Source organism: Ambystoma mexicanum, chromosome 13 (assembly GCF_040938575.1).
Source record: "Ambystoma mexicanum isolate Mex_15411 chromosome 13, UKY_AmexF1_1, whole genome shotgun sequence".
NCBI classification, from domain to species: Eukaryota; Metazoa; Chordata; class Amphibia; order Caudata; family Ambystomatidae; genus Ambystoma; species Ambystoma mexicanum.
The window spans coordinates 531,697,646-531,722,824 of record NC_090938.1 but is presented as its reverse complement, the minus strand read 5'-3'; positions in this window follow the sequence as shown (position 1 = coordinate 531,722,824).

Below are 25,179 nucleotides of genomic sequence, written 5' to 3'. Positions count from 1 at the left end.
GACAACTCAGACATGTATAGCACATGGATTTACTTTTTACTTCTTTCACCACTAACATCAAAACCGTCCAAAACACCCTGAATATGAATGCAACCCACAGGAAAGTGCATGCACACATGAAGGATTCTTGAGTGCCAGCAACCCTCACCCCGCTCCACTACGCCTGTCAGATTTGAATGGGAGGCAGTGGCAAGGAATGGGAACACAAGGTTAACATTGGATATTGAGTAGGGCTTTCAGAAACAATATGGGGAGCCAACGATGAATGGGACAATTCATTTTTTTGCACCAGGAAAATGGGTTTTTAACTAGTAAGGACAACTGCTAAGGGACAGGACAGAAGGTACTTTGTGCTGCTTATACTTAGAATACAAGGAGGGCTTTAGAGCATACTAGCCAGCACACAAGAGGAAAATCGATTTTAGAATATGCTACACAGGGGCACATGGAAAGGGAATGCAATTGGAAATTCGTTTTCAAAACACCAGAGGGGAAGAGGAACAGCATGGGAAAACGTTTTTTAGGAGGTGAAGCTCAATTTCAGTGGAAAAGAAAATGCAAATGGAATTTGTTTTTACTAAGGCTGCAAATGGCAGGCAAGCTCTAAGCAATAATGAAAATGAATGAAATGAATCCTTTGGGGAACACTTTATAATAACTCACAATGCACTGGGAAGAGATAGTTGGTTTTGAATTCCAACTATCCAAATCCTGTGAAATTAATGTGGAAATTAATGGATTTACTGAGAAAAATATACTAAGGATCTACACAAGCAACTGGAGATTCTTCAATGGGAAATTACTGGAATGTACAAACAAATAAGGTAGGGGATTTTTCCATGGGGGACTCTCTGTGGCAATGCTGATGAGGATAGGGTTTATTTAATCTATCTATGGCTGGGGATGTCTATACTTGATGGGCATCAGAGGGCATCAGAGCATCACTGCTGGGACAATCAAGGAGTCAGTCAAGGAGTCTCTCTGTCCCCCCCAAAAGGGTCCCAATCCAGCTACTACAGCTCCTGGCTCCACTCCAAGATTTAGGCCTCACTCTGCTAGAATGGTTCCAGTTGTTGTCAGCTGCCCACCTCAGGATTCAGTAGGAAAAGCCCTGATTTGAGGCGGAGTGACTTATTTATAAGGCAAGTGACATCAGAGATGTGCCATAGTTCTCACTGAATGGATTGGGTAGTGTTCAAAGGATCACTCCCATCTGTGGGCCGATAGGCCCAGAGAATGTGGGAGTGTTCTGAGAAACCAAGGGAGGAGACCCATCCATCATCTAACTTGGACAGGGGTCTGGGTCTGGTTTTTATACATGGAAATCTCACTGAATGACAAATGCCCTTTTTTAATACTATATTTTTCAGTGAATCACATAAACTTTGTCAGTTGTCTGTGAGACCTACTGGTACGAAGATAGAGTTTTTTCACCTTTTCTCCTGAACTATATTAATGAAAAATATGGCGCTCGGTGGGCAGAATACGGATCACATTTGAAATATTTTCTCAAATGTTTATGGTTCTCACATTCATACAGAGGGCCACATTAAGTTATTCTTCATTACTTTTGGTATGTGGGTGTCGCCAAAATCAACAGCATATCTCCAATTTTGTACAATGGGAGTGAAACCACTCCTTAACCCTGGCCCCCACCCTGGGGATGTCTTAGTTACTTACCTCTAACTGTATTTCTCCAGAATTTGTATCTTTCATAGATTCACATGCTTGAATATTCCCGTTGTCAGACAGGGAATCCTCGGTCATTTAAATAATTATTAAAAAATGTTTTTTTATAAATATATATATATATATATATATATATATATACATATATCTAATTTCCATAGAAATATGAATGTAGATTGCCCATTATGTTCTATGAGCCATTCACTTGTGTAGTCCCTCCACCTCACTTTGGTCCTTTATGGCCCTAACCAATGAGGTGGCAGGGCTCAAGCTCCGCCCCAGTAAGCCATCTTCAGATTTTGAGCCATAGAGGCTACAGTAAAATGGATGCTAAGCGTAGGAGCAGCCTCTAGGGGAGGCGGGTGGGCGCATGTGAATCTATGAAAGATACCAATGCTGGAGAAATACAGTTCCAGGTAAGTAACTAAGGCTTCTCCAGCATTGGATCTTTCATAGATCCAGATGGTTGAATAGAATACCAAGCAGTTAAAAAATGCCCTCATCATATATACATAAATATGCAGAAACAAGAAACTTCTGTGAGCCTTTGCCATACAGCAACACAAAGGTTAAATACCCAGGGAAAGGCAGAAGAGAAGGCTGATCCTACCGTGTGCAAAGATGTGGCGGAGCACTGCCTGGCCAACTGCAGATTCTTTGTTGGTATCTTCTGTCAGGCAGTAATGCTTGGTGAACGTGTGCTGAGTGCTCCAGGTAGCTGCTCTGCATATGTCCTTCAATGCTATCCCTGTGTGAAATGCCACTGATGCTGCTCTCCTTTTGGTGGAGTGAGCCGAAGGCGGCTTGGTGAGGGGGTCGCCTTTAGACTGGTGACAGTGGGTGATACATTGAGAAACCCAACGTGCCAAACACTGTTTCGAAATATGCTGATCTTAAGTGCAGCCAGAAAAAGCAATGAACAATCTGTTAGAGGAGCGTAACTCCTTAGTTCTATGTAAGTAAAACTTTAGAACCCTTGCCACAGCTAGTGAATGCAATGTTCTCTCTGCATCAGAGGTATGATTCTGGAAGAAAGTTGGGAGGACAATGCGCTCCGTGAGAGTCATCTCCGACAAGACCGTAGGAAGGAATTTAGGATCTGTTCCCAGAATGACGCGATCCTTATGGAACAAGGTAAAGGAGGTTCTGATGATAAAGCTTGCAACTCACTGATCCTGCTGGCTGATGTGATGGCTATCAAGGAAGCTGTTTTCCAGGATACAAATTTTAGGTTTATAGTCATTTCATCGAATGCAATACCATCGAATGCCATACCATAGAAAAAAATGCATCGCAAAAAAAGCATCAAATGCATTTTTTTCATCTTTTTTAATGGGGGTTCACCCCAACCCTACTTTTTTAACTTTTAAAACCCATTAGAATTCAACTAAACCCTTGACCTTTAAATAAATGCATTCAATGCTTTTTTTGATGCATTTTGTTATGGTATGGCATTCGAAGGTATTGCATTCGCTGCAATGACCAGATACCAAATTGTATGTCACATCTATGAACAGGCTTGTATGGTGGTTCCATGAGAGCTGTCAGTACCTTGTTTAGACCCCAGGCTGGGACCGATGTTGGCGTAGGTGGGTCAAGTACTCATCAACCCTTTCAGGAAGATCTTAACAACCGGCTGAGTGAGCAATGACTGTTTATCTGGATTTGTTGTATATGCCGCTATGGCCGATAGAGGAACCTTGATAGAGGATATAGAAAGTCCTGCTGTAGCCAAATACAATAAGTAAGGTAGCACTTGTTCGACCAATGCTGTGAGTGAGTTCCCTGATGATGTTTCGCACCACCTGGAGAAACTAATCCATTTTCGGACATAGGTGGGCCTAGTAGAAGGAGCTCTAGACACCTTGATAATATCCCAGCAATCTGCAGGGAGATTCAGATTCATTAGCTTTCGCTGCTCAGGAACCAGGCCTTGATAGACAGGCTCGCTGGGTCATGGTGGAGGACCTTGCGGTTCTGTTGCGTCAAAGCTCCTGATGAGCTTTGAGATGAATCAGGGGCCAATGAGAGAGGCATTGTAGGGTTGAGTACCAGATCTGCCGGCCCCAATCCGGCGCTATCAGGATCATTGAGCAGTTCTGTTCCTTCAGACTGCGCAGCACTCTCGCTATGAGAGGGATGGGGCGAAGGCATATAGGAATTTCCCTGTCAAATCCACTGAGAACGTATCTCCTATTGACCAATGCTCTGGGTACCTGGAGGCGAATTTGTGGCATTTCTTGTTGGCTTTGGTGGCGAAGAGGTCGATCTGTGGATGACCCCATTCGGAAAATATTTGTTGGACTTCTTTTTCATCTAGTTCTCACTCGTGAGATGTCTTGAAATCCCTGCTTTGTTTGTCCGCTAGGATTTTGTCCACTCCCGGAAGATGTTCCGCTTTGATTTGAACTCTGTGGCACAAGGCCCATGCCCATATCACTTGAGCTTCTTGTGACAAGATCTCTGGCCTCGTGCCTCCTTGTTTGTTCATGTAATGCATGGAGGTTGTATTGTCTGTCTGGATGGTCACCACCTGCCTGGCTAATACTGGGAGGAAGGCTTTCAGTGCCCACCATATTTCCCTGAGCTCTAAAACATTGATGTGCAGTTGGGATTCCTGGGCGCACCAAGTGCCCTTAGTTTGGAGGTCCGCTAGATGAGCCCCCCAGCCCGACAGAGATGCATCTGTCCTGAGGAGAAGGGTAGATGTAGCGGCCTGGAATGGCATTCCCTGTAACAGGCTTTGAGGTGTATTCCACCATCGAAGTGCCTTGTGTAAGATCTCCGGTAGCTGGACGGTATCCTCCCATGAACCAAGTGCTTGATTCCATTGGCAGTCCAGGGTCTCCTGAATTGATCTCATGCAAAGCCTGCAAATTGGTATGAGAAATATACATGAGGACATCATGCTCAGGAGAGATTTGAAAGAGCGTATCGTGGTTGCCACTCTGTCTTGGAACCATGAGGTCAAGTGGAGAATAACTGCTATTCTGTCAGCCGATGGTCTTAGCCTGGGAATGCTGGTGTCGAAGTCCGCACCCAGGAAGAGAACTGTCTTGCTGGGCACTGGGTAGGATTTTGTTTCATTTATTGAAAAACCTAACCCTTTTAAGAGGTTTATTGTTCTCTAAACCGCCAAGCGCGTGAGTTTGAATGAGCTTGCCCTTATCAACCAGTCGTCCAAATATGGGAAGACTTCCGTTCCTGTCCTTCTGAGTTTTGCCGCTACAGGTGCCAGACACTTGGTAAAAACTCTTGATGCTGACTTTAGCCCGAAAGGGAGAGCACGGAATTGAAAGTGTAACTCCCCTACTGTGAACTTGAGGAACTGTCTGTCGGCAGGGTGAATGGGAATTTGGAAGTATGCATCTTCCAAGTCTAGACTGGCCAGGAAGTCATGCCAGTTTAGCCAAGGTAGGACGCGTTGCAGGTATATCATCTTGAATTTGATGTGCTTGATGAATTTGTTGAGCGCTCTTAGATCCAGTATCGGTCTCCACTGACTTTTTTCTTTTTGATCAGAGTGAAACGGGAGTAGAAGCCTCTTCCCTTTTGTTGGTCTGGGACTGGTTCGATGGCTGCTTTTAGAAGCAGTTTGTGAATTTCGGACATGACATGTCTTAAAATATGTACTTTGCGAGGGTGGGAGTAAAGGATGGAGGTTGATCCAGAAATTCTATGGTGTGACCCTCGTGGATCACTGCAACACCCACTTGTCCGATGTCATTGACTGCCAACGTTGGAAGAATCGGCTTACTCTTCCCCCCACCGCGGTGTGACGTTGAGGGGGAAGACACAATCTGTCCATTCTGCTTGCTCTGGGTCTTGCCCTGGGTAGAGCCACACCTTCCCCTATGGGAGTACCTGCTAGAGGATTGGTGGTATCTGTTGTCCTGGAAGGTGTTTCCCTGCGTCTTATGGCCATAGGAGGGCCGATTAAAGCCTATTTGGAGGATGAGCCTCGAAAGGAACAAAAAGATCTACAGTCTTTGTCCTTGTCTTTAAGGGAACAGATGCCTCGAGCTGTGTCCATGTTTGTCTTTATTCCTTTGAGGTGGTCATCGATCTTCTTACCAAATAAGTCTTGCCCATTGAAGGGCATGTCCAATATTTGTGCTTGAACCTCCGGTCGGAAGTTTGTAGCTTTCATCCAGGCTTGTCTCCTCAGTATAGTACCGTGGGCCATTTGTCTGAAGCCTGATTCCACCACGTCTGCTGCTGCATCAATCATATGATATGAGGTAGCCTCCCCGTCTGCTATGATTGTTCTGGCTTCTTCCTGTCGATCCGCTGGTAAATGTTTGGCCAGTTTAGACATATGTAGCCATAGCTCATGGTCAAACCGCGTTGTCATGGCTAGTGCATTGCCTACTCTGATGGTGAGAGAGGCTGACGAGGATACCTTCCTGCCCATGGCCTCTAACTTATGTCAATCCTTGTCGGGAGGGGTTGATAAGGGCGATGAAGGATTGATCAACTTCTTTCTGGCTGCCACCGTGATGACAGAGTGTGGCTTAGTATGTCCCGTTAGACAAAGTGGTGCTGTGTCAGGGGCTTTGTATTTCTTTCAGGTCTTGAAACCAGAGCAAGAGTGGATAAAGGCATAGCCAATATCTTAGATCCAGAGCCCCATATGATATCAAGAAGAGGAATTGTAGTGACTGTTCTTCTACGTTTGTCCCTCTGCTCATAAAGTACTGATTTCTTCTCTTCTGATGTGACTTGTAAGTTGAATAGGTCTGCAGCGTTGCCAATAATGGTATGAAACAAGACCAAATGGTCCGGTGGTGAAGAGTCTCCTGGAGATCACAAAAGGGTATATTTTGAGATATAAATAAAATCTAACAAAGAGAAAAGATTTTGAAAGCTCAGAGAGCTGGAGGATTCCCTCTGTCTGTTAGACTGCAGTGAAAAATCTGAAGATGGCTGACTGGGGCAGAGCTTAAATCCTGTCACCTCATTGGTTAGGGCCATAAAGGACCAAAGTCAGGTGGAGGGACTACACAACTGAATTCTCTTAGACCATAATTGGCAATCATTTCTATGGAAATAATGTATATATATATATGGGGGTCGATTCATGGAGCAAACGTGCGCCGGAAATCCCAGCGCAAGCAGGCGCAAGGTGGCGCAAGTGTGAGAAACCCAGCGCACGTGCACGCATGCGATTCAAGGAAGACGATGCGCGTGTTTCCCGCTGTCCATGCGCCAAATCCTGCCATGGCGCACGCGGGCACACACGGCGTGCGCTACGCGCACAGCAAAAGCGCACATAGCGCGGCGCACACAACCAAAGTGGGCGGAACAGTGGGCATAACATGCAGAATGGGGAATAACGCGTGAAAAAGAAGGCGTAACTGGGGAAGTACTGCAGGGAACTACACGGAACGCCCACACGCACGCGAACAACCCGTATTCATGGATTCGAATACGGGAAACCCGCGCACGGCAAAAGACGCACACAGGCGTCAACGCGTCCGCCACACGAAGGCAGGCGGAAGCGTCCCCACTCACAGTATAAAAGTGGGCGCAAACAACAAACAGGTATATACAGCTATGATGAATGCCCCATTTGTCGCAGCACTGATCGTGGGACACCGCAGGAGGAGGAGAATAGCCAGGGCACGCATTTTCGCACCACAGACAAGCCTTTTTGGGATGCCTGACGACCAGGTCTACGGCAGGTATAGGTTTCCACCCCATATCATCCTAGACCTGGTCAGGGAGTGGGAAGATGACCTTACATCCCCCACCCTTTCCTCCCAAGCATTGAGCCCCTGGGAGAAGGTGCTCAATTTCCTGCATTTCTTGGCCACTGGGTCATTTCAGCGGACTACTGCCATAGTGGTGGGAGGGTCTCACAGGCCACGCAGTCACGCTGCCTACACCAGGTACTGGCAATCATGACAGCGCGCCCCTCAGTCCGCAGGCACATATACATGCCCAGAACACCCAAAAGAAAGGCAGGCCGTTGTCCTGGATTTTTTCAGGGTGGCACACTTCCCCAAAGTGCTTGGTGCCGTAGATTGCACCCATGTGGCCCTACGTCCACCTAGGGCCACTGAGCACATCTACCGAAACCGCAAGCACTGGCATTCCATCAATGTACAGGTGGTATGCAATGCAAAGGGAATCATCACCTCTGTCTATGCAAACTACCCTGGCTCCACCCATGACAGTTTCATATACAGAATGTCCGCCCTGAGCCGGGCCCTGGAAGCTGGGCAGCATGGCGACACCTGGCTCCTAGGTGAGTACAAATGCCCTTGCACATGCATGCATGTCACGCACACACACACAAATACACAAACCCCAATAATCACAACCATTTACACCTCCCCAGGGGACAGTGCCTACCCTCTGAGCAACCACATGATGACGCCAATCCGGAACCCCACCACACCACCCCAGGTAAGATACAACGCCGCCCATATTGCAACCAGGGCCATAGTGGAGCGCACATTCGGAGTGCTCAAGTCACGTTTCCGCTCCCTTGACCGCTCTGGCGAGCAGCTACTCTATGCACCCCCAGTAGTGTGTAGGATCATTGTGGCAGCATGTGTCCTGCACAATGTTGCAACACGGCACGGCGTACCGGTGGACATCGTGGTGCCCCCACATCCCCAACCACAGGCACAGGCGCTGCCCATGGGAGGGGACAGGGCACGTGGCGAGGAAGCCCGGACCCAGCTTGTGGTCACATTTTTCACCTAAACTCCCACCCCTGCGGAGTGCAAACAGGCCTGGCACATACCAGGTGACAATCGATGATGACAAAGAGACAGTCAACTGTCACAACCCTACCACCCTGAGATAGTTGCCATGGAAGTGCCACATTGTCTGCATCCCTAGCTACTTAAACACAAGCTATCCTGTGTGACCAAAAGGCACACATATGACATGACATGATATGGCATTTGTAACGTGCCTATACACAAGTGTTTCAAGGTGCGACGAGGCAGGGAGGGGGGAACAAGGGAAGACAGACAACGATACTACTAGGCCAGGTGTCATTTAGATTGCGCAAGTGCAGGGGTAGGGGGAAGGGAAAAGTGCAAGGGGAAGGGGAGGGGGGGAGTGCAGTACAGGGTAAGTAGACTAGAAAAACAAATAAATAGGCCAGCTGGTGGCAACTGCAAAGGTAAGTGAAGAAAAGTGCTGGGAAGGGGGGGCTGTAGGGATACAGAGACAGTCCTGCAGTGCGGGGGTTGCCAGGGAGGCAGTGCAAGTGGAGAGTGGCTGGGCCAGGGACCGAGGTTGGTGAGAGTGGCCCATTTGCAGATCCAGTGCAGTTCCAGTGAAGAATATTGCAAGGGAGAGGGAGAGAGAAAGCAGAAGCAAAGAGGAAGGTCTTGAGGTGCTTCCGGAACCAGAGATGGTTCTCCTCAAGTTCCAGTGAGACAGCAAGGCTGTTCCAGAGGGAGGCCCCTGCCGCGGAGAGAGATCTACCCCCAGCTAGTTGCTTTGAGAAGCGGATGACCCTGACATGCAAGGTGTGAATCACACACACCTGCAAAATAGGCCAAGACCATCACTGTTATGTCACTCAAACCCTCCCAAACCACAACATGACATGGCAAGCAATACCCATACACCAACACAGTACCAATAAGGTACACATTGCCATGTCAAAAATGTACAGTGGCATCAGACAATGATGCCTGACATGGAATCAGATGAAATGACCAACAACCTCCCACCCAAAATAAGTCATTCCCAAATGCATTACAAAAGTTGTAGACGTAACATAACAATGAATGCCTGTCTACATGCACATTGTGCATTGCAAAATCAACACTGCAGCTTCTGTGTGCTGTGTCCAACTCCTGCAACACACTGCTCAGCGCACAGCACAGTGAACAGTTATTGTGTGTGATGCACACCCTGAGCATCACATCTAAGCGACAAACCACATCAAAAAGCAAATTAGGCATGTACAGGATCCATAATTGGTCACAGAACATGTGCTGCAGGGACGCAGTGGGCACCAGAAGGCAAACAGAGTGTACACGTGGATATCCAAGGGTGGTTGTACATGTAGTGCATCATAGTGCAAGTGTGTGGGTCAGTAAGGACATGCACTCAACATATGCATGTGCAATCAAGTGACCATAAGTGTCCTCTACACATCACATGTGAACATTCACCATGTGTACACCCCAGCATGACAAACCACAGCTATCCCCTTACACCCGAAAGGTAAACACAACACATGAACAGGCATAGATCAGCATAACACAACATGTACATAGGATACCACAATTTTGGCATGGGCCACACCATCTCCTATCCAATGGAGTCAGGAGGGGCAGCATGTAGTATTCAATTTCAATACAGCGTAGTTAGAATCTCGGGATGTAGTATTCAATTTCCATACATCATGGTTGGAATCTGGAGGATAAGTGTCCGCTGATTCAAAAAAATGGAAACAGCCGTGGATTGCAATATTCGTCCGGGGGTTTTTTTCTTGTTTTCGGTTCACAGGCACGTGAGTCTGACTCTCGCCGTCCGGGGGTTTTTGTCTACCGGGTGCACCGCAGCATGCTGCTGCGGTGCACCCGGTAGACAAAAAACCCCGGACGGTGAGAGTCAGACTCACGTGCCTGTGAACCGAAAACAAGTCTGTGGAAAGAAGGGAAGCCTGGGCAATATAAACCACTTGCTCCAGTAAATATAAATCAACATTGCAATCCACGGCTGTTTCCATTTTTTTGAATCAGAGGACACTTATCCTCCAGATTCCAACCATGATGTATGGAAATTGAATACTACATCCCGAGATTCTAACTATGCTGTATTGAAATTGAATACTACATCCTGCCCCTCCTGACTCCATTGGATAGGAGATGGTGTGGCCCATGCCAATATTTGTGCTTGAAAAATGGGTTGTTTTGTCCTGAAGAAGGTTGCCGTACAGAGTGAGTACCAATGGTGATGCTCGCAGAGAGCAACTGAAACATGTGTCGACGTGGATCTGTGTAAATAAGAGAACACAGACTGTTATGATACCCCAAATGTGTGGGCATAGTTTATAATGAATTATAATCACATCGAGTTATAGCAGATGTCAACTGTTTTTTATAAACCATTTTTCTAAAAAATGAATTGTGGAATGAAAGATTGATGAGAATTGTATTAATGTGAATGAATGGTAAAACGAATGGGCCATAGTGTTGTAAGTAATGTTTAATATCCTTTTAGATATAGCATTTATGCTGGAATAAAATAAATAAAAAATCTTGGGAATTTAAACCAAGTTAAAAATTGTTTGTGCACTTCGTCATCCTTAACCCTGTCTACTAGTTCTGTCTCTTGTATATTTCTGATTAATTGACCTGTAGAACTAGGGACGTTAAAACAGGTACCCCTTTCATTTTTACACAACAGGATGTGAACCATGTGTAGTACATAACATAGAATGATGCACCATGAACGGATGTGTACCATCACAGGTCCCGTGTACAGGCGCAGGAGTGGCACGAAAAACAACCACCCCCACTGTGTCCCGGGAGCCTGCAAGGTCAATCTCACACAGGCCTCTGAGACCCTGGTGGGGAAGGAGGGTCAGGGATATGCAGTCGGGACAGGTGTTGGCACACTGGATAACTGGAATGAGTGGCAGGAGAGGGGAGGAGGAATGACACATAATAATAATAATAATAAATAATAGTAGGGAATAAATAAAAAATAAATGAATAAATGAAAGTGAATAAATGAAAGTAGGGAATGCACGAAAATGTACTACCTGCATGAACACATACACAATCCGAAGAAACTTGGACATCATTGTCATGGCCTTCTGTAGTCCAGGCTTAGGAGTGGCACGAACCAAATACCCCCTCTAGGGTTTTGGCGCCTGCAAGTTTGGGGCTTACACAGGCATCCGCAACCCCAGCGGGGAAAGAGGGTTAGGGAACGTTGCTTGGATAGGTACGGGAAGCAGGAACACCGTGTAGAGTGTACAGGTTTCAAAATTGGATAGGACTCCGGGTGATTAGGGGAAAACAAACATACCAAATTGAATTACACATTCATCCATGCATTAGTGCACCCGCCAGCAAGCCTATGCAGAGCAGTTTGAAAGAAAAACAACAAGACACTTAGCTCTGGTTTTGAGTGCTGGCCTCCTACCTGCGCACTCTCAGGTCCGGTTACAGGAGCACTGCAATGCTGCAAAGAGAGCCACAGTTAATAATCTGTCCGTGCCCATAACACAAAAACACACCACCAAACATGCCCCATAGCAACAAACTACTCTACAAACAGACAATCTGGTGTAGATGCTTCGTACCCATATGTTACATTACCCCTGTGATGGGTCATACACAGTCAATGCAGCAAGTCAGCCGCCGGTGGGTGCGTGGCAAATGGAACACCAATGTGTCACAATTCACACAACATGCAATGTTCCCTGGGTAAGCAGACAGACCCATATAGCAAGGCATGACTTCAGAACAAGTTGTGTTCCACCATGACCGAAACAAAGTAGGCAGTGCATGTATCAAAATGTACATGGAAATGAAATGCACTGCACCCGAGTATGTCCCTTGCTGTATGTCCCTGTGAGCTGCCCCTTTCCATGTCTCGGAAGGCTACATGGTTGATACAAGTGCCTCAATGGACCTTGGTGTAACGGAGGGTATGTGCCACTGCCCCTGTAGGTGTCCCAGACAACCTTATAATCAACAGCCATCAGTCCACCAACACATCTGAGCTGCATTGTGTGCTTCAACACCAATATTCGTCCAAGCTCACCCTCAGTGCTGTTACTAAGCCTGCATATGCAACTCGCCTGGTGCAAGCTTTGCTGTGTTGTGGCCCCCCTGTGCTGCTCACCTTGCCTGGAGTTCCTTGGTCAGCAATTCTAGGATGTAGGTCTGCAATCCCTGTGCCTCTGCTTTTGCACACATGTGCATGTGGGCACCAACAAACGTGTCCAGAATTCAGATGTCCAATGGGCTATGTCTGCTGGCAAAGGTGGTCTGGAGGCTCATCCCCCTCAGTAGGGCATGAAACACATGATTAATGCTTTAAAGTCATCTGTGTGTGTCTCTTCAGGCATCTCATTACTGGACCATGTCAGAGACTTACATCAGAAATCACACCATCAGTCCGTCTTTCACATCCAAAGTGTGGAACACACTATCTACGGCATGAATTGCAACAAACACGTGTACAGTAAAGATAAGAAACATACTACACAATGCATAGCAATGAATGTACACATCAATCATGAAACACCCCATCTAGCAAAAGCTGAACAGTGGACAATAACACCGCAATCATCCCCACTAGGGGTGTCAACACAAGTCACACAGCACCAGACATGCCACAGATATGACAGTCCAAAGCCCTTATGTAATAGGCTGTCACACCGAACCATCCTTGCGAGCCCATGGATAAGGGAGGCAGGAGTGGCATATGTGAGTCAAGGACCCCAAGCAGCAAACACATACACAAGACAAGCCTGAAGGGCCCAGCTGGAACAGACAGTGGATGCCTTCAAAAGCCACAAAGCACTGCACCGTCACATGAAAGCACAATAGACAAGCAATTTTAAACTATATTAACTAATTACACTAACTATGAAAAACCTACATTACCTAATTAAACTAACTATCAAACAGAAACTTAACTAACTAAACTAAAATAAAAATCAAAAATGGCCACATACGACCCGGGGGGGAGGGGAGGCACCCAGGAGGGGGGAGGTACAGGGTGCTGCTCAACACCCACATGCGATGATGCTGAGCCAAAAAAAAAACCTCCATGGGCTCAACGCCTGCACAGCCTGACCTATGTGGTAGATAGATGGTCGTCCGAGTCTGGCTCATCCTGGAAAGGAGGACATGGCACAGTAGCCTGGCCACTCCTAGCCGCAGCTTGCCCCTCGTCGGCAGCAAGTCTGCCGGACGGGTGAGCCTGGTTCTGTGTGGCGATGTGACGTAGGTCTGCATGCAGAACCTCACGTGATACACGTGCTTCCTCTTGCAAGGTAGCACGTGTAACACGGAGTTCCTCCTGCAAGGCCTGGCTGGACAACCGCTGCACCTCCCGGGAAGCCTGTAGCTCAGCCGAGATGGTACGCTCAAGCTGTGCAAACCTCTCCTCTGCCTGCTGCCTCTGGGACATCATAAGGACACCCAGAGTGGATTTGAGGGAAGCATACTCCTCCTTCAGGGCATCCATGTGCGCCTCTGCATGAGCAGCAATTGCTTGACGCAGAGATGACATTTAAGCCTGGCGTACCCTGTCTGAGGCCGCCATGCCCAGCCTGAGCGAGCGGGCCGTGCACCGTGCCGCCTGCTGCTGGAGAAGCACCTGCCTAGCAGGGGGAGCACAGATCGGGCCACACGCTCCATGCTCTCAGCGATGTTCTCCATTGAGGCCCCCTGCCGTTCTGAATTGGCAGTCATGTCTTGCTCCCACTCAGTATACTGCGGTTGCGCGCGGCGACCGCGTTGCCGGGCTTGACCCCTACGGGACCCAAGGACCGGGGGTCCTCGCTGTGTTGGCACCGCCCGCGGCTGCACGACTACATGCCCCCGTCGACGTGATGTCCCAGGCACATCAGTGACTGGTGAGGAGGGTGACCCTGCGTCCCGATCCACCACGGGCGGAGGAACCAAGACTGTGTGATCCCTCAGTGCAGGTGTCGCGGACAGAGGAGTGTCCACATCAGAATCACTCACCCCTGACACATGGACTTGATGCTCATCCAACTCAACATGTACGTCAGAGTCGTCATCAAGGCTGGACTCATAGGCAGCCAGAGACAAGATGGACTGTAGCACTTGGGGGTTTTCGTGGCCTACCACCCCACGACCCCCACTTGTGCAGGGTTGATGTGGTGGTAACAACCCTGTGTCTGGCATGACAACACCATCCTCTGCCCCCATTGCGTCATCACCTGAAAAATAGAGAGAAAAAAGGTCACTACACATGTCAGAAGCACACAACACACACACACACCGACAACAAACGCATCAGGCAGACATGTGACACACAACATATAACCTGGCATGCATGCTGCGTCAACTTTGAATTGCTTCTGTGATCAGACCTGTTGAAAGGTGGCAGTTTCCATGGAAGTGGGTCTATGCAGTGCAGAAAATGTGTACACCACTCACTACCTACATGTACAAGGACTCCATGGTGTGTGTCAGGAAATGTGAAGGCAGTGCAAGGTCAAATTCAGGCATCACGTGCATTGTGCATTCAATGTGTACCATATCTAGAAGCCAAGCACCCCTCCACCCAAGTACAAAAGCAGGGATGCCTAGCATGGTATCAAAAGGCTGACCATACACCTGTGTATTGACAGGCAGTGTTGACTGGCATCAACAGCTTAATGTGATTCAAGTGACAACACTGCAAATGATGATGGGACAGTAAGCAGGACACATGATGAAAACTCTGGTGGCCGCCCACGTGTGAAGAAGACACAACAACAGTTGGACAGAGTCATTGGCCATTGAACAGGCTGAGGCCTGTGAGCCACACAGATTGTCAGACCCTAATCATGTGTGCAACGCAGTACTGACCCACAGTTGACATGGGAAGGCTGATGAGATTCCATGCAATGTATGTCACCCAGGACTTGTATTACAGTGATCATCCAGTCAAGGACACATAGGGGCATGCGTGCAATGCACATGGAGCATGAATGGGCACTCATGTCTCTGCGGGACATCTGACCTATGCACAGTACAAGTGAGATACCCTGCATCAAGTACTAAGACTGTACCACACGGCATATGTCTGGCAGATTGTACGCTGGAAGTTAGCATCTACACAGGACGCATGAACAGGAAAGTACACATTGGCAGGATTGAAGCAGACCAGTGCAAAGGTGGAACTGGGGTGCAGAGTGGCAGAGGAGGGGCAAGGGAGCATGCCTACATGGAGTCCCTGCATGCAGGCAGAGGAGACATGCACGTCAGTCATGCAATGACATTGTGCCTGGGCTGAGAGGAAGGTCACCCCACGCCACATGCAGAATGGCCAGTGAGCTGGAACATGGACCGGAGGGGCATACTTGTAATCAGCATGTCAGTAGGGTGCAATAGTGGTGATGCGGACAGTCCCCGTCTGCTCCACATGTCCACCATCCAGCAGAGCAGACATGCATCACGGAAGCATTGCATTACTTACACATCAGAACCATGTACACGTCACATGTTGTGGCAATCATGCACAACACATCCCACAAGTGAAACACACACGTCCTCAACAAACACGCATCAACACTCACTGGACTGGGCATCAAAGTCCAGCATCTCTCCCACTCCTTCGACCAATTCAGGTGGTATGAACTCTGCAACGAGTGCCTCATGCGGAGTGAGCACTTCCTCCTCTGGTGCAGGCCCACCGCCAGTCACCAGAGTCAAGTTGTAATTAGAGGCACGCTTAGCCTTAGTGCTGCGTTTGATGTCATTCCAGCGCTTTTTGCACTCTTGCGCCATGTGCACCTCATGGCCGAATGAACTGACATGTTCCGCAACATGCTTCCAGTGGGTGTCACGTTGGGCAGCCGTAGTCTGACTATTGGCACCCACTAGCATGTCACGGCTGTGGCCCCGCACGTAGCCCACGAGAAAGTCCAGTTCCTGCTTGCAGAAAGGCTTCTTCCTCGGCGTGCAGGAGGTCGTGGCTGTGTATGGGGCACCAGCCTGTGCTGCAGGTGCAACCTTCCTCCTCTTGGACTGTGGCACAGACCCTGGCTGGCTAATGCCGCCCTGACCATTATGGCCAGTGGGTTCGGTGGATTGAGCCAAGGGAGTGGCAGGTGGAGGGACGACCAAAGGCCTGACTTGTGTCAGTGGCATCTGGGTGCCTTCTAATGGACCCTGCGCAGCAACATCAGCTGTGGCAGGGTCATTGACTGCAACGGTCCTGGTTGGCAGACTCACAACCGGGGTGTTGTTGGGTGCATCTGCCCCTGCACTTGCCAACACCCGGCTGTTCGGGGCAGCAGATGACATAACTGCCCCAGGGACACGTGTCTTAGTCTGAGCAGCCCTGCCTGCCCCTATGGTTTCCCTCCTGGCCTGTTGGAAATCTACCAAGGGCTCCTCAAGTGCCAACGCAGCCTGCGCTGGCAGACCCTGAGCCTGGGTGGCGGTGTCCACAGCTGCACCTGCAGCTACCACTACCCTTGGGCCCGTGGCAGTCGATGGAACGGACTGCCGGGTCACACGGGCGCCAGTGCCAGATGCAGAAGCTGCATCCCCCGGAACCACAGGGGGTGGTGGCATGACTGCACCGACACATGGCACAACATTGTGCTCAAGTGGCGCACCCCTGCCTCTTCCCCCTCTCTGGCCGCCCTGGACACCCTGGAGTCCCCCTACTCCCTGGTCACCACGCCCACGTCCCCGACCACACCCGCCACAAGGAGTACACCCAGCTGAGGCGCCCCTCACCTTTGGTGTCCTCCCAACCATGGCACAGAAGTAGTAGTGCCGGCACAGATGGAGTAGTGCCAATGGGAGGTGTACACCACAATTGACCTGGTCAATTGGGGTGAAGGGGGTGGGAAGCAAGATGTTAACAGCCCCCCTGCACCTGCAAGGCTGTATGTGACCCCGGTGATGTAGTGACGGGTCACGCAACGCTCATGCACCCCAAAACTGCAGTAAAACCGTGCATGCAACCCTGCAGCCTACGTGCATGGAATCAACCTCCCGCAGTATGCGGTGGCACCCAGTAACACGAATAACGCGTACGCGTGGGACACGAAAATGGGTGCGATATACAGGGGCACCCGCAGTGGGAAAAATAGCGTGTGCGACTCACCGTCTGACTAGCGCGATGCAGAAAAACACGCGTAGCCAATACCCCAGCCAAAAGAAGAGATACGTCCTTGATAGCTGTGAAGTTGTGATGGCGCGCGAAACAACAGGAAGCAGCAACACACGTCAGTCTCCACGAAAGGCACGTACAGCGAACTGCTGGCCCCGCTCACCTTTAACCCGTGCTGAGGGAAACACCCGCGTGCGTCACGTCACTTACACGCATGGGCCCTTTCCTCGGATTACACGCGGACGTGCAATTTTTCACGCGCGCTGAAACGCCCATGCACGCCTGCGCGCGTCACGTCACAGAGGCGCTTGCGCTTCAAGGGTCTTCTGTCCAATGAAATTGCATATGCATGCAGATGCGCTTACGCGCTAAGGGCCTTTCCTCGAATTACACGCTGACGTGCAGAACTTTCACGTGCCAAATCACTCCGTATCAAGCTGGCCACGCGTAAGCACACGGAAGACCACGCTCCTGCCCAAAAGGCTGAATTACTGCCCCCCAGATCCCCGAGCAGCCTCCCACGAGCCATCTGCTGCTGCCTGCCTGCTGCCACCGTGCCCTGCCATTTGGTGCCTGTACATCAGCCATATGCAGGGGTCCAGTTGCTGTGTCCACCCCTGCTGGAACAGAAGACTCCCGACTGGGATACCATCGCTCCACAGCCTAGCCCCAGGACCCAGTTGCCCACCCACGCCTGCCTCGGGGGTCGCCATGTCGGGGCAAACACCATCCGAGACCACTGGCGACCACCAGCCAAAGGGGCAGAGGGCCACCAGCTTCAGTCAGAAGGAAGTTGGTGTCCTGGTGGAGCATGTCCTGGGGCATTATGATGCCCTCTTCGGATCATCACGCGCCGACAAGGATGGACGGGACAGGATCTGGACGGACATCGCGACTGTCATCAACGCGCAGGGGGTGGCAGTCCGCGACTTCCAACATGTCAAGAAGCGCTGGGAGGACTTCAGGTCCAGGACCCTCAACAAGGCCCGGCGCCTCTTAAAGGCAGAGGATGCTAAGGGGCGCCGGGGCCACTTGTCAGAAGATCAGATGAGGGTCCTGAAACGCATATCCCCAGCGCTCCATGTCCAGGTCCTTGAGAGGCAGACCCGTCTGGAGTCGAGCGGTAAGTGGCCAGGCATTGCTGTGTGAGAAAGGGCATGTTGTAGTGTGCTGGTTGTCTGATACTTGCCTGTATGTGTGACATAGGCCATGTACGCGTGTGTGTGTGCAGGGACATCATGGTCATGCATGTGAGACCAGTAATGTGTGAAGCACACGGTTGGTGTATGTGTTTAAATGCTACATGGGGAGCCCTATGCGGAATGGAAACATGAGAGGGTAGCCAGTCTCTGTTCCTGGACATGGGTGGGGGTGAGGGATGGGTGATGATGCCATGTACATGTATGGTTTCCATGTCTGTGTGTCTGACCTGCGTGTCTGTGACTTGTGAATGCCATGGATGCATGACACATGTCTGTGTCAATGTTCAGATCCACTGATGCAGCCTAGCGATCCTTGCATCCACTGTGTCTGGGGTGTATGAGTCCAGATGGATGAAAGTACGGTGAAGTGTGTGAATGTGATAGGCATGACCCATGATGCATGTGAGTTCAAAAACAACATTGTATGTTTCAAGAGACATGTTTGCTTATGTCCATAGCATGCGCCATGCCTGTTACTGCATGTGTTTTGCCTGCACTGACCCATGTGTTGTGGAGGAACATGATGGAAGTGATCTTTGACAGTGCCACTCATCTGCTATTGCTTCCTGTCTAGGGGACCATCGTACAGTACCCTGATGCTTGTGTTCTATGTCTCCCTCTACGCAGCGCAAAGTGAAGAAGAGGGCGGAGACGGCGCTGTGGAGCCAAGCGGCGGGGATGCCCCCACGGCTGCAGCGGAAGGGGTGGGTGAGCCCCCACAGGGGCTTGCAACGGCGGAAGACAGTGTGGAGCCATCCAGGTTGGTGGTTTCCACAGAGGAGGAGGAGGCTGCTACTGAGCCGCACATGGGGACTGGTGGGGGCATCCCTGCTGGTGTAAGTGGTGCAGTCCAGGGGCAGGGGCAGGAGGCAGCACAGGTCGCCGTGGAGGTGCCTGTGCATGTCACTGTCCCTGACATTGTGACTGCACCACCATGCACCAGCAGGGATGCCCCATCCCAGGCCCAACCGCGGGTAGGGGGGATGTCCATGTCATCTGACTCCCCTCCACCTGCGGACGAGGGGACCCCTGGCCGTATGGAGAAGGTCCTGATTGGTGTCGCGTTGCGCACGGGTGTCATTCGTGATGAGGTGCGTGCTTCCCGGGGTGAGCACGCACGTCATCACGAAGAGCACCGTGCCAACGTGGCCCAGTTGGGAGAGGTCGTGGTCGGGGGTCTCATACATGTGTCGGGCACTTTGGCGACCCTCTCAGGGGTGCAGGTATCGGCCGGAGGGCAGGAGAACCCTGGAATGGGAGTGGCTTCCGTGTGGGAGCGGTTGGGCCAGCAGATAGGTGTGGAGCGGCAGCGGGCAGAGGAGGAACGGCTCACAATGGTCAGGGCGGAGAACTCCATGCGGAGGGCGCTGTGGCGGGCTGAGTGCCTCGAGGATCTTCGCAGGGAATTGGAGCTGGACTCTGCTTTATCCCTGCGAGACCTCGGGGCCAGGGAACATGCCCGCCTCCAAGCCATTGAACAGGAGTTCGATGATGCCCTGGCCCATGACAACATCCAGTGAGCCGTTGGACTAGCCCGCTGCCCTTGTAAATAGTTATGTAGTTAGTGTTAGGTTTCCTTTGCTTTTTTCTTGATTTTGGACCTTTTGGACAATGGGCAACATTTTTGTATATAGTTTTTTTATTACGTAGTATTTTTAGATAGGTTTCATTTCTTCAGTTGGGATCATGGACCCTGGATTGTTTATCTGTATATAGTTGACTGTTGGATTATGGATTTTCTTTTTTATTTACCCATGGAGCAATGGTTTTTGGTTTTGTTTTTCCCTTGGATGTACTTTTTTGAACTGTGACTTTGGACACCTTTCCTTTGGATTATGATTTGTGGTTTTTCATTATTTTAGGACATGCTGCTTTTTTGATTTTAATTCCCATTGTCGTTTGTTTATTTTTAATCCCATTTATGTTGCTTTTAATACGTTTTTTCCATCAAACTTCAATGTGTAGTATCTTATCATTGGTTTCATGCATGTCATGATATGGGTTTTGACATTCACTTACACCCATTGTGTGTATGTGAGGGACATGTGTTCATTTACATACTTGCCATTGGGGTTGCATCATGTAATTGGCAATTCTGAGTCGGTGGATGCAATACTTGGGTGGGTGTTTGGCATGTGGAGGCTGCCCATAAGGGCCAGGGATCTAGATTGTGATGACGTGTTGGCTGGGGGACATGTGTCAGGGCCTGGTGGAGGGTGCCCTGCACTGCTGGGGGGTGGGGGTGCTGGGAGACAGGAGTGTGGGCCTGCTGGCAGGTGCCTCGCAATGCTGGGGGGTGGGGGTGCAGGGGGACATGAGTGGGACATGAGTGGGGGCCTGCTGGCAGGTGCCTCGCAATGCTGGGGGGTGGGGGTGCAGGGGGACATGAGTGGGACATGAGTGGGGGCCTGCTGGCAGGTGGTGCACAATGCTGGGGGGTGGGAGTGCTGGGAGACATGTGTGGGGGCCTGGTGGAGAGTGCTCCTGACTGGTGGGGGGTGGGGGTGCTGGGAGACAGGAGTGGGGGCCTGGTGGAGGGTGCCCTGCACTGCTGGGGGGTGGGGGTGCTGGGAGACAGGAGTGGTGGACTGGTGGAGGGTGCCCCTGACTGGTGGGGGTGGGGGTGCAGGGAGACAGGAGTGGGGGCCTGGCGGAGGGTGCCCTGCACTGCTGGGGGGTGGGGATGCTGGGAGACAGGAGTGGGGGCCTGCTGGCAGGTGCCTCGCAATGCTGGGGGGTGGGGGTGCTGGGAGACATGTGTGGGTGCCTGGTGGAGGGTGCCCCTGACTGGTGGGGGGTGGGGGTGCTGGGAGACAGGAGTGGGGGCCTGGTGGAGGGTGCCCTGCACTGCTGGGGCGTGGGGGTGCTGGGAGACAGGAGTGGGGGCCTGCTGGCAGGTGCCTCACAATGCTGGGGGGTGGGGGTGCTGGGAGACATGTGTGGGGGCCTGGTGGAGGGTGCCCCTGACTGCTGAGGGGTGGGGATGCTGGGAGACAGGAGTGGGGGCCTGCTGGCAGGTGCCTCGCAATGCTGGGGGGTGGGGGTGCAGGGGGACATGAGTGGGACATGAGTGGGGGCCTGCTGGCAGGTGCCTCTCAATGCTGGGGGGTGGGGGTGCAGGGGGACATGAGTGGGACATGAGTGGGGGCCTGCTGGCAGGTGCCTCGCAATGCTGGGGGGTGGGGGTGCAGGGGGACATGAGTGGGACATGAGTGGGGGCCTGCTGGCAGGTGCCTCGCAATGCTGGGGTTTGGGGGTGCAAGGGGACATGAGTGGGACATGAGTGGGGGCCTGCTGGCAGGTGCCTCACAATGCTGGGGGCTAGGGGTGCAGGGGGACATGAGTGGGACATGAGTGGGGGCCTGCTGGCAGGTGCCTCGCAATGCTGGGGGGGTGGGGGTGCTGGGAGACATGTGTGGGGGCCTGGTGGAGGGTGCCCCTGACTGGTGGGGGGGTGGGGGTGCAGGGAGACAAGAGTGGGGGCCTGGTGGAGGGTGCCCCTGACTGGTGGGGGTGCAGAGAGACAGGAGTGGGGGCCCGGTGGAGGGTGCCCTGCACTGCTGGGGGGTGAGGGTGCTGGGAGACAGGAGTGGGGGCCTGGTGGAGGCTGCCCTGCACTGCTGGGGGGTGGGGGTGCTGGGAGACAGGAGTGGGGGCCTGGTGGAGGGTGCCCCTGACTGGTGGGGGTGGGGGTGCAGGGAGACAGGAGTGGGGGCCTGGTGGAGGGTGCCCTGCACTGCTGGGGAGTGGGGGTGCTGGGAGACAGGAGTGGGGGCCTGCTGGCAGGTGCTTTGCAATGCTGGGGGGTGGGGGTGCTGGGAGACATGTGTGGGGGCCTGGTGGAGGGTGCCCCTGACTGGTGGGGGGTGGGGGTGCTGGGAGACAGGAGTGGGGGCCTGGTGGAGGGTGCCCTGCACTGCTGGGGGGTGGGGGTGCTGGGAGACAGGAGTGGGGGCCTTCTGGCAGGTGCCTCGCAATGCTGGGGGGTGGGGGTGCTAGGAGACATGTGTGGGGCCTGGTGGAGGGTGCCCCTGACTGCTTGGGGGTGGGGATGCTGGGAGACAGGAGTCGGGGCCTGCTGGCAGGTGCCTCGTAATGCTGGGGGGTGGGGGTGCAGGGGGACATGAGTGGGACATGAGTGGGGGCCTGCTGGCAGGTGCCTCGCAATGCTGGGGGGTGGGGGTGCAGGGGGACATGAGTGGGACATGAGTGGGGGCCTGCTGGCAGGTGCCTCGCACTGCTGGGGGGTGGGAGTGCTGGGAGACAGGAGTGGGGGCCTGGTGGAGGGTGCCCCTGACTGGTGGGGGGTGGGGGTGCAGGGAGACAGGAGTGGGGGCCTGGTGGAGGGTGCCCTGCACTGCTGGGGGGTGGGGGTGCTGGGAGACATGCATTGTTGATCAGTAGTGCAAGGTGACATGTGGCTTGGCTGGGGGGCATGCCCATGGTGGATGGGCTGCCTGCGGGACATGAGCAGGGGTGCAGGGTAGTCCCCCGTGGTGTGGGCTGCCTGCAGGGGCCGTGGAGGTTGTAGAGCGAACACCTGGGAGGACCCACACGGCCAATTCACGTGTAGTACTCCACGGAACCCCTGAAATACACGTACCCTGCTGAAATCGTGTGTGAAACTTCCCGTGCACCCCGAAATACACGTACCCAGGACATTTGCGTGTGGAACTTCCCGCGCACCCCTGAAATACAAGTACCCTGCTGAATTCGCGTGTGAAACTTCCTGCGCACCCCGAAATACACGTACACAGGACATTCGCGTGTGGAACTTCCCGTGCACCCCTGATATACACGTACCCTGATGGAATCGCGTGTGGAACTTCCCGCGCACCCCTGAAATACACGTACCCTGCTGAATTTGCATGTGTAACTTCCCGCACAGCCCGAAATACACGTACCCAGGACATTCGCGTGTGGAACTCCCCGCGCACCCCTGAAATACACTTACCCAGCTGAAATTGCGTGTGAAACTTCCCGCGCACCCCTGATATACATGTACCCTGATGGAATTGCGTGTGGAACTTTCCGCGCACCCCTGAAATACACGTACCCTGATGGAATCGCGTGTGAAACTTCCCGCGCACCCCTGAAATACACATACCCTGCTGAATTTGCATGTGAAACTTCCTGCGCACCCCAGTAATACACGTACCCCACTCGCACAGGGCCAATCGCATGTGAAACTTCCCGCGCACCCCAGTAATACACGTACCCAGCTGAAATCACGTGAGAAACTTCCCGCGCACCCCAGTGATACACGTACCCCGCTTGCCAAGCTGGTACAGGGTTAGCGCAGCCCTTTGCGCTGGATTGGGGATTTTGATGGCTTTTCCCTGCGCAAGGGGCGTTCTTGGGGGCGTAACTGGCGCTGCTGCAGGCTCGCTGCGCCACTGTGCGCCACGGCTGGTTTTGGTGGCTGGAATCCATGAATACGCTGTGCGCGGAAATGTATTTTAGCGCCCGCCGCTGGCACAGGGATTCGCACGCACACACTGTGCGCCAGCCGCATGCGCCACTTGTGCACTGAATTCTATGAATTACCCCCTAAATGTTTTAATAATTATTTAAAACACTGAGGTCTGACGACGGGAATATTCAAGCATCTGAATCTATGAAAGATCCAATGCTGGAGAAGGATCTGTAAGTAGCTGTGATGTTAAGGGGGGTTCCTGTGTTTAGATTAGCCAAGGCCTAATGGCCAGCTACGGCCAGTTTTATTGCAGCGTAAGTGGGTTGCATATAAACTGGAGAGCAGGGCAATTCTTTATCTTGTGCCACCACAAAAATTATCTCTACCAGCCTTTAGTTTATATGATTAACAGAATAGCCTCATGTTTGAAGGGGAACCAGGCTTCCATCCCCATGACAATGGCTTTGAAATCTAGTTTCACTTTTGAAGACCCACAGCAGAGAAACGAAACCAGAAACCAAGATTTGGGCCTGACTCTGCTGAAAGCATTTTACGTTTAACTAACCCTTGGAAATGCACACAATTTTAACATGTAAACCCTTGCAAAAGTAGTTTCCTGCACACAGTAGTTACAGGAGGGCAACATAATTATATATTTAGAGACTTTAGTTGTACATCTGTATGTTTAGAGTTTTATTTTAAAGGCACAATTGCAATGTCACTGTGAAGTTTCAGCCATGAAGCCTTCATTCTGCTGCCATTCACATCTCCTTGTAGATTCTGTAAATGATTGTTTCCTCTGTGATGGGCTCCTGATGGGCAGAACTCCAGTTCATCTATTACAACTCTTGCACACATTTTGAGGCGCATATCTTTAACTGAAAGGGATAAACAGATTTTACATGCATTTGATTCTGTCACAGTAAAAGGCTCCATTCTGCTGCACAGGCTTGCACACAATCTTGGTATTTTCATTTAACATTCTGGACACTGCTGTTTCTGACAATATTACTTCAGCTCACCAAGACGTTTTGCAAATGTTGTCTCATGTCTTTCCCTTATGTAAAG